Source organism: Erythrolamprus reginae, chromosome 1, assembly GCF_031021105.1.
Source record: "Erythrolamprus reginae isolate rEryReg1 chromosome 1, rEryReg1.hap1, whole genome shotgun sequence".
In the NCBI taxonomy this organism is placed as follows: domain Eukaryota; kingdom Metazoa; phylum Chordata; class Lepidosauria; order Squamata; family Dipsadidae; genus Erythrolamprus; species Erythrolamprus reginae.
Genome location: NC_091950.1, coordinates 343,882,324 through 343,892,507, shown reverse-complemented (window position 1 = coordinate 343,892,507; position 10,184 = coordinate 343,882,324). Strand labels below are relative to the sequence as shown.

The following is a 10,184-nucleotide window of genomic DNA, read 5'->3' as shown; positions in this document are numbered from 1 at the left end:
GGTCCCCCTCCCCTAGATCATAGGCCTCCCTCCTTCTGCCACGTGGCCCCCGGGATGGGGCCCTCCCCTGGCGGCCTGCTGCCCTGGGTGTCAGCCCCCGGCGCCTTGCGGCCCACCCCCTGGTGCTGCCCTCCCTGCCAGGCCTACCGGCCTGTCCAGCTCCAGGGGCCTCCCCCCATGTCCGCTTGGGGGCCCTCTGTAAAATACTAGATTACAACGTTCTAATGAATCTCTGTTTATTTGCAATAGGAAATAACAGGCGGCTGTAACACTTTCTCTCAGCCGCTTTCACTGACAAGAAGACGCGTAAGACAGGGAGCCGAGCTATTTATATAGCTTCGCCCAGCAACAGCGGCGGCTGACAGCTCCTTAATATTGGCGCCTAAAGTCAACAGCCAATCAGCAAACGGTAAGCTTTTAACAGTACTTCTGCTTAACAACAAAAAGCATACTTTACCTAGAAACAATCCCTAATACATATATTTCTAATACATAACACCCCTCCCCTTTTTAGTTAGTTTATTATACCATAATTTATTCAGACAAGTATGTGATATAATCATTTAACCGCGCAGGTCTTCTGGGTGTCCTGTCAGATCGACGCTGCTCCTGGAAGACCTGGGAATCAACGGAAGAGGAAGGTTCTTCCTGTCCAGAGGAATATGAATCTCCACGGCTGGCATGCTGTATGGAAGGTGCAGCGCTGGAGGGGGCAGTCTGTCCAGGTAAGTCCCAATCAATTTGTTCGGTTTCTGCCCGATTCCTGCTCAGCCTGTTATAACTCCCTGCAGGGAGTGAACGAGTAGAGATGCCAGTATTATTATTATTATTATTACCCATTTGTGTTCTTCCCGGTGTCTCTTGCCTGCTTCTAATGTGGTCTATATGCCTTTGCCAAAGGCGACCATCTAATAGGGTGATTTTGTAAGTTTTTGGTCCAGTTTTATCAGTTATTATGCCACGTTCCCATTGCTTCCCCCTGTCAAAATTTTTGACAAATACATGCTGACCAATAAATACTTCTCTTTCTGGGATAGAGATATTAAGATTCTTATGTTGCACAAAAGAGGGGTGCAGTCTGTCCAGAGGAGACCTCAACCTCCTCCCCATCAATAGCTCAGCTGGACTCTTGTTTGTGGATACACTTGGTGTAATGTGTTGAGTGAGGAGGAAAGTGTCCAGTCTCTCTTGTATCTCCCCTGGGGAAGACCTCTTAATGGCCTCTTTGGCCACTCGGACATATCTTTCAGCCATTCCGTTAGCCCACGCTGCGTGGACTGATGTCAATGCGTGTCTGATTCCTAAGTGTGCTAGGAAGCTCCTGAATTGAGAGGATGTGAATTGGGGGCCATTGTCCGATACCAGGACGTCTGGGCACCCATGAATAGCAAACAGTTTCCTTAAAGCCATTATAATAGTAGTTGAAGTAGTGGACCCCAATACCAAAACTTCCAACCATTTAGAGTACGCATCTATTACAATGAGGAACATATTATTTCCCACTGGCCCTGCTAGATCTATATGTACTCTGGACCAAGGGCTCTTGGGCAAGTCCCACTCTGCAGGGGAGGTTTTGGGAGGATTTGGCCGAGATTCTTGGCACTGTGGGCACGTGGCCACCCAATCTTCAATAGCTTTATCCATACCAGGCCACCACACATATCCTCTGGCCAGGGCCTTCATCCTGACCACACCTGGATGACCTTTGTGTAATAATTTTATTACCTGTAACCTGAGGGTGGGGGGAATGACTACCCTGTCTCCCCATAGAACACAATCATGCATTACAGAGAGTTCCAAGCGTTTGGTCTTATACTCTTGCACACTATGGTCCTCTCCATTTGGTGGCCAACCTTTTAAAATAAATTGCAAGACAGAATGTAATAAGGGGTCTTTCTTGGTTTCTATGGCCACTTCATGGGCAGTAACTAAAGGGTCAGTTTGCAAATCAATAAGTAAGACATCAGATGCCGGGGCGGGGTCTTCCACCTTGAGTCCTAAAGGGCAACGGCTAAGCCCATCAGCATGGTTGATCAACGACCCCCCTCTATGAATAAGTACATAATCATAGCCTGCAAGGAAGATTGCCCACCTGGACATTCTAGGGGACATGAATGGGGGGGTAGGGCGCCCAGTGGCTAATAGACCCAATAGAGGCTTGTGGTCTGTAATTAATTGGAAGGGGCGGCCTAATAAATAATGGTGAAATTTTTTCACCCCAGCCACCAGAGATAGAGCCTCTCTATCTATTTGGGCATAGTTCCTTTCAGCTGATGATAAAGTTCTTGAAAAATAAGCCACAGGGGCTTCTTGCCCATTAGGTAATATGTGGGCTAAAACACTTCCCACGCCGTAGGGTGAAGCATCGCAGGTGAGCCTAAGTGGAAGGGTTGAGCTGTATTGGATGACAACACTGTTGGAAGACAGGAGATTTTTTACAGTTTGGAATGCTTGTTGTTCCCTATCTCCCCATGTCCACACTGCCCCCTTGTGGAGAAGGCGATGAAGCGGCTCAGCTGCAGAAGCCTTTTGACGTAAAAATACGGAATAAAAATTTAAAAGTCCCAAAAAGGCTTGTAACTCAGCCTTACAAGTGGGTGCAGGTGCCTCCTTGATGGCCCTGACTTTATCCTCTGTGGGGTGAATACCCTGGGCATCTATCCGGAATCCTAAAAACTCAATCGAAGATGTTTCCCATACACATTTCTCAGGTTTTAAACGTAAACCCTTATCTTCCAAACGTGAGAGCACTTGCCTAATGCGGCTATACAGTTGGCTAGGGTTGTCCCCACAAATTAAAATGTCGTCAAAATACGGGACCACCCCCGTGAGGCCCATGAGAAGACGTTCCATCAAACGCTGAAAAATACCTGGGGCCACACTAACCCCAAACTGCAGACGAGTACACTTGAATGCCCCTCGATGGGTTACAATAGTCTGGGCCAAGGCTGTGGCATCATCTACGGTGAGTTGCTGATATGCCTGCGCCAAATCCAAGCGGGCAAATAGAGACCCCGATCCTAAGGTGTGTAGCAGCTGTTGCACCACAGGTATGGGGTAGGAATTATGCTGCAGCGCTTTGTTTAAAGTGGATTTATAGTCTGCACACACTCTGAGTGTGCCATCTGGTTTCAAAGGTGTCACTATAGGAGTCTCCCAGGGTGCTTGGTCAACGGGCACTAGAATGCCTTGATGCTGCAGCTTTTGTAATTGTTCATCTAATTTTTCAAGTAATGGAAGTGGCACTCGTCGAGGTTTAAGTCTAAGGGGGGGGACGTTAGGATCCAACGAAAACGAGATAGGGGGACCTTTGTATGTGCCCAAACCCTCTTTAAACACCTCAGGAAATTCATGGACAAAATCAGGCACTCCATTTTTCCCTAGTGCAGTAATCTTGTGGAGGCCAGTGACAGCTAATCCTAACGGAGCCATCCACTCTAAACCTAACAATGAATGGTTTGCCCCTTCCACAACAAGTAATGGCAGAATAAGATGTACATTCCTAAAAGTGACTGGCACATTAACTCTACCCAATACCCTAATAGGGTGTCCTTGGAAGTCATTTATAGAAATGTCCAGCGGTTGCAAGGTGTCCCGAGAGAGAGATGGCACATAAAGGTGCAACTTGTGCCACGGCATTAAAGTGTATTTGGAGCCAGTGTCAAGCTCCATGGGACATGGCTGGTGATTGAGTAGGATGGGGACAATAATTTTATTCACTGGGGGGGAAAAAGGAGATTTAAGTTTGGGCCAACAAGAGTTACCTCGGGGGATCCACGGACGTCGATTCCCTCTGTTAAACTGCCCTGGGGAGCGAGGAAAACGCTGGGCAGGAAAAGGAGGCAGGAGATGAGGAGAAGCAGAGAAGTCATCTGAAATGATGGCCCGGCAGGCAGGGGCGATGTGTCCTCGCTTGTCACAGCGTCGGCAGATGGAGTCTTTGAACGGGCAGCGGGATCGTGGATGTTGTCCTCGGCATCCGGCACAGGGCTGGTAAGCTGGACGGAGCTGTCTCGATGTTTGTCCCCGAATTTGGCAGCAGTAGTCATCAAAGTGATCTTGCTCTTGCAGTTGGTAATCGTAGGGCCGAGTCATTAGGGAACGGTGGCCGTCCGAGATTTTAGACACAGTGGGAAGCTTGTCATTAGACTTAAGGTCGGCTGCTGCGGCTTCAGCCACCTCAGCCGTTTGTGCTGCCTTAATAACGTCTTGAAGGGTTGACTCTTCAGCAGCTAGTAACTTATTTCGAATGGTGACATTTCGCATGCCAAAAATAATGGCATCAGTCAACCTTGCCTCAGGATTTTCGAACTGACATTTTGCTAAAATAGTTCTGAGGCGAGTCGCAAATTGGTTAATAGACTCGCCTTCAGCCTGAGCTGTGCGCGAGAATTGATGCCGATACACTCTAGCAGGCTTCGTTGGTTTGAAATGTGAAGCCAGTTTCTCCTTTAAAGTGTCCCACGGAACCGAGTTGGCGGGCTCCGGATCAGTCAAGGTGCCGGCTAATTCAAAAATTTGGGACCCACAATAATTCAAAAAGAGAGCCCTCTTTCTGCTGTCTTCAGCATCATGCATGCCTGCAGCTTCCAAAAAAATGTCAAATTTCGCCATATACGCTGTCCAAGTAGACCTCTCAGGGTCAAATAGTTCAGGAGGCTGGATAATCGAAGGGGTCGACATTCTGGATTTTTATAAATTTTTGTGATAAAAATAAATGTCCTCTAGACCCTCGTCGCCAATGTAAAATACTAGATTACAACGTTCTAATGAATCTCTGTTTATTTGCAATAGGAAATAACAGGCGGCTGTAACACTTTCTCTCAGCCGCTTTCACTGACAAGAAGACGCGTAAGACAGGGAGCCGAGCTATTTATATAGCTTCGCCCAGCAACAGCGGCGGCTGACAGCTCCTTAATATTGGCGCCTAAAGTCAACAGCCAATCAGCAAACGGTAAGCTTTTAACAGTACTTCTGCTTAACAACAAAAAGCATACTTTACCTAGAAACAATCCCTAATACATATATTTCTAATACATAACACCCTCCTCCTGCCCGTACGGCGGGGCTCGATGGGGGGGTGCCCTGCTCGCCGGCCTGCCCCCCCGTTACCCTCCGCCGGGTCCCCGGCTTAGCCCTGCTGCCTCTAGCCATTGCTACCCCCTTTTAGTAAAACAAAGATGGCCCGAAAGACCGCCGGAGTGCTGCCGGCCTGAGCCTCTAACGCCCACGCGTCCTTGTCAGGCCTCCGGACCTGGCCGCGCCTTCAGCGCCGCTTGTGCCGCTGGCCCAGGGCCTCCCGCTGCCTCCGACGCGTCCTCTTCGGCCTCCGGGCCTAGCCGCGCTCTCCCCCAGCGCTCGCCGCCGGCCCGAAGCTCAAATCGCCGCCCACGCGTCCTCTTCGGCCTTCGGGCCTAGCCGCGCTTTCCAGACTGCAGCAGGGCCGTGTCTCCGAACTGCCGGGCGAGGGAAACTGCGCCACGAGGCAGCCCCTTTTATAGGGCTGCCTCACCCTCGCCCAGCCAATGGGTGGCCCGCGCCACCATACACATCACTGCGGCCCCTGGGGATGACGAGGGGCCGCAGGCTCCGCCTCCCACAATGGCGGCCTCCTTCCCCGACCCACGCCGCAACCCCGCGCCGGCTGGTAAGTCGCCGGCGGCATTGGGTTTTTTTCTGAATTTTTCACAATCCTGCCAAATATATAGTTTTTTTAAATTTACCTGGAACCTTATCTTTTTCTTGGTATTGGTAAGCTACCTCTAAAAACATACTTTCTGCAATGAATAACAGCCAATTTCAAAATTTCACCCCCTCCAAATAAGTCAGCAACTATGTGGTACGTAAGACTGTAGCTATAGATTCTTTAAAAAGCTCTTCCAAGCATTCAGAAAGCTGACCCACTTTAAGCATGGGTCAGATTTTAGTTTTAGGCATTAACTACGCTGGTCCCAGGGGTCTAGAGTTGAAATGTGTTTTCTAGAATTTTTAGCTCTTTGCATTTTAAAACCACCCATTTGAAACTTTACTTTGATCTAGGTTCAATTGAAGTTAATCAGGCTTAGCTGTTGCAGCAAAACAGGAATGTTAAAGTTGCTAAACAATTATAGATTCAGTAGTCAATTCTAAACATATGAGGTCACTTTGCTGCATTGCATAAGGACCATTCAATTTCTCTTTGCATTTCTGTTTAACTCATCTGCATCTATCTTTTTCTGCCATGCATTGTTACAGAAACAAGTTGAATATATAAGTTACTGATGTGGAAAGAAACACATAATTTCCTCCCTCCCTCCCTCCCCCCCCTTTTCCCAAAAATATAATTTTCATCTATGTGCTATAGAGTCCAAGTGATTCTTGTATAGTTTGTTGTTCTGTCCAGTCCTGTCTCGTCCTGTCCATTCCTGTCCTTCCTTCATGTCCTTCCTTCCTTCTTTTGATAAATACACAAATAGAGAGTCACAGTTTGATGTTAAAGTGTTGGCCTACAAGTCTGTGAACTCTAGTGCTTTAGGTATGAAAACAGGCTAGGTGATTTACTCTCTCTCAGCCTGACCCTCCTCATAGGGTTGTTGTTCTATGAAACACAAGAAGAGGAAGGGGTATTGGTATGCTCATCACTTTGAGTTGTGTACTAAATTAAAAAAAGAAAAGAAAATAACCATTAACTGTCTCTGCAATTTAAACTGCCACATCCTGCCAACTTTTATCTCCCGAGAACAGAATTTAAATGTTATCCTTGAGAAGCATGTTACTGCATCTTTAAGATACGATTACAGTCACCTTCTGTATTTGAGACTTCTGGCCTGCAGTAAACAGGTTATTGTTGTTTGCTTGCTGCTGTGTTAATCTCAGTAGCAATTTTCCTATTTGCAGTTGAAAATGGTCCTTATTCAACAGCACACAGGACAATTTATCTCAGAGGTTTAGAGGGTTTTTTTCCCCAGTGAAATATGACAATCTCAAAGAAGGATAAGCAATCAATCATAAAATCCCTGGAGATGGAAAAGAGATTTAACCCATGATTCATGGATATCGCAAATGGGAAAAACCATTACACAAAAACTCAAAACTCTATAAAATGAATGTTCAGTTTAGATACAAATGAGGCTTACAGATTTTCTGGAGATTCTAAATATCCTAAATATCCAGCTGCAAGGCACAAAACTATGGTACAAATCAAATTAATAAATGGTATTTTTCCTTATATAACAATGTCTAAATAAAAAGCTTCCTTACGCTGTTTAACAATAGAAGACAAAATTTCATCATTTTTCAAATCTGTATTAAAGTCAATGAGTATATTCTGCAAACTCAGAAATGTTAGATGAAGGTCAGCTCCAGCAGCTCTGGAACTTTTAATCCCATTCAATAAGAAATCCATGAAGAAGAAAAAGAAATGTTTTCAAACCGCTTGAAGAGAAATTGGCCAGACTGAGGGGCCTAAATTTATTTTCTTGGAAAGATCATTCCTGCTACAAAATCCCTTTCTTTGAGAATGATTTCCGGGCAGCTTCTGCACAGTTCATTCAGGGTTCAGTAAACTGGACTGATGGAGTAAATGAAAGCTGTCTCAGAAAGACAAGAAGCAGAGGGTAGGAAAAGCATAAACCAATAGCATTCATAATGGGAGAAATAAACAGATGCCCCCAAGGATTTCTATTGGGACTATTTAACTCTGAATAATGCTAGTTACTATGCAGCAGAAAACAGAGAAGATATGTTAATAGAAAGTTGGTTTTCATGTTCTTATTGCAAATGGATGTAAAGCTGTGGTTGTATCTAATTCCTGAATTCCAATACCTGAAATTGTCACAACATAATCTTCAATTCTAACATTTATAATAGTTTCAAAATTACTCTATGCAATGCTGCCACTTATGAAATTACGTACACTGAATGCACCTGTCTTTTTCTCACTGAGTGTAAAATGGAAATCAGGAATTTTAATTCTGGTTTCCTGGTTATATACTGTGTGTGCAGCAAAAAGTATGCAGCAATATTGCATACTGAAATGTATGGGCTTCCTTCATGGGAACCTGCACAACTCTCTGTAATGTATGAAAAATCCCAGTGTCAACATAACTAGACCACGTGACAAATCTGTCATTCATTACAGAATTCTGAAGACATAAGTATTAAAACTTAAGTTGTAAGTCTGTGCCAACTGCACCTGATTCAGCCTGACACACAAGAAACAACATTTCAGCGAAGCGGTGAGGCAGAACCTGAATGACTGTCTTGATCAGCTGCCTGAATTTAATACCAGTAGTATCAGAAGATCTGCAGAAACGCTTGTAAATGACTGTAAGACATTTTCTCACAATCCTGACTATGTTTCACCCCTAACTTCAGAAATGGGACACTTCTGTGCTTCAAAGGGATGTGCATAAGTGCACCAGTGTGCCTTCCGTCCCCTGTCCAATTGTCTCTCCTTATCTCATTTATCTTTTCTTCCTTTCAAATTTGTTCACCTATACTTTTATATCTTTTCTTCTATTCGTTTCTTTAGTTATATTACTACATATCTATTCTCTTCGATGTGTATTATGTATTGGACTAACTAACTAACTAACTAACTAACTAACTAACGAACGAACGAACGAACGAACGAACGAACGAGTAAGTAAGTAAGTAAGTAAGTAAGTAAGTAAGTAAGTAAGTAAGTAAGTAAATAAATAAATAAATAAATAGTTATTTCAGAGGAGCATTTCAGCAAAGGCTTTTGATGGCATCCCTTCTGAGATTTCCAAAGAGGTATTAAGACTCAACAAAATAGAAATTATTTGAAAAATGCACAATGTTTTCAGGGGCATTGTGAATGCTCCTATATATTACTATATCCATGTACTTTCTTCTTAAATGTACCTATTTTCTGTTTACTTTGTACTTAACCCGAATGCTATCACTCTGCTAAATAATTAATTCCCACAACACTGTCAAATCATTTACTAAGACTGTATTACTACTACTATTCCCATCTCCTAGTACCTATCTCTTCTCACTTATGGTTACAACCATATTGCTTGTATCTTTTGTTTTTGAAAAGTCGGAGAACCACTGGGTTGGAACAACGCTTTATTACGGGAATTGCAGGAGGAGCAGGACAGTTCATAACAACAGGTAACAACTCGTACATTAGAGACCTTAAATAGGTCCGGCTAGCTGAGGGAACGACCAATAAACTTCATTAACTTTTCCCGCCCTGGCTGTAACTACCCAGGTGGTAACAATCAATTAGGGCTCCTTAATCCTCCGCCAATACGGCCCGTCTCTAGGCAAACCCTGGTTGCTGGGTGGAGACATAACAGTTTTATTGTTTCTTAGTTTGATTTGACCAGTGAAGGGCTACCAAAATTTTTGCTACCACACTGTGGGCGTGGCTTATACAAGACACCCTGCATTTTCTTTCAACACCTTTCAGTGCAAATTGGGTGCTCTGGGGTGGAGCTCCATTTTCACTACTCCACTGCGTCCCCCTCCCCTGTCTAGGCAGTAGCCCACCCCTGTCTATGACTATCACTAAGTGTTGTACCTTAAGATTCTTGATGTATATATTTTAATTTTCTTTTCTTTATGTAAACTGAGAGCATATGCGCCAAAGACAAATTCCTTGTGTGTCCAATCATACTTGGCCAATAAAGAATTCTATTGTACTCTATTTATCAACACTCTGTTTTTCTGCAGCTATTCTCCATTAGTACATAGCTGACTAATTTTTTTAGGCCCAGCTTTGTCCCTGAGGCTACAGATCATCCCAAGACCAAGAATATCTATTGCTCAACTGAATTATAAGACATCTATAACTTCTGCTGCCTAAAATAATTGTTATCTTCACTGACGATAGAATCCGAGGCATCTTGGAATTTCTTGCATGGCACCTAATAGCATAAATGTATATGATATCTCCAACTGGGGCTGGATGGGGTATGTAGTAGAAGCCTTAATGTAGTGTCTGGAAGTGGTTGGGGTCTTAGGGGGGGAAATATAGATGTAGGGTCCATTCAAGTGATGTGTAGTAGCTCAGGGGTGAAATTCAAAATTTTTCCCTACTGGATCTGTGGCTGTGGCTTGGTGGGCATGGCAGGGGAAGGATACTGCAAAATCTGTATTCCTTCCCCACTCCTGGGGTAAAGATATTGCAAAATCTCCATTCTCAACCCACTATGGGGCCAGCCAGAGGT

General features: G+C 44.5%; 1 long non-coding RNA gene across 1 annotated transcript; it reads left to right on the top strand.

Moving 5' to 3' along the window:
* Positions 1–253: 253 nt before the first annotated feature.
* LOC139161533 (uncharacterized) lies at positions 254–4,950 on the top strand. Its single transcript, XR_011558119.1, has 3 exons — positions 254–409; positions 576–725; positions 4,795–4,950. It is a non-coding gene; the product is annotated as an uncharacterized lncRNA (long non-coding RNA).
* Positions 4,951–10,184: the final 5,234 nt, after the last annotated feature.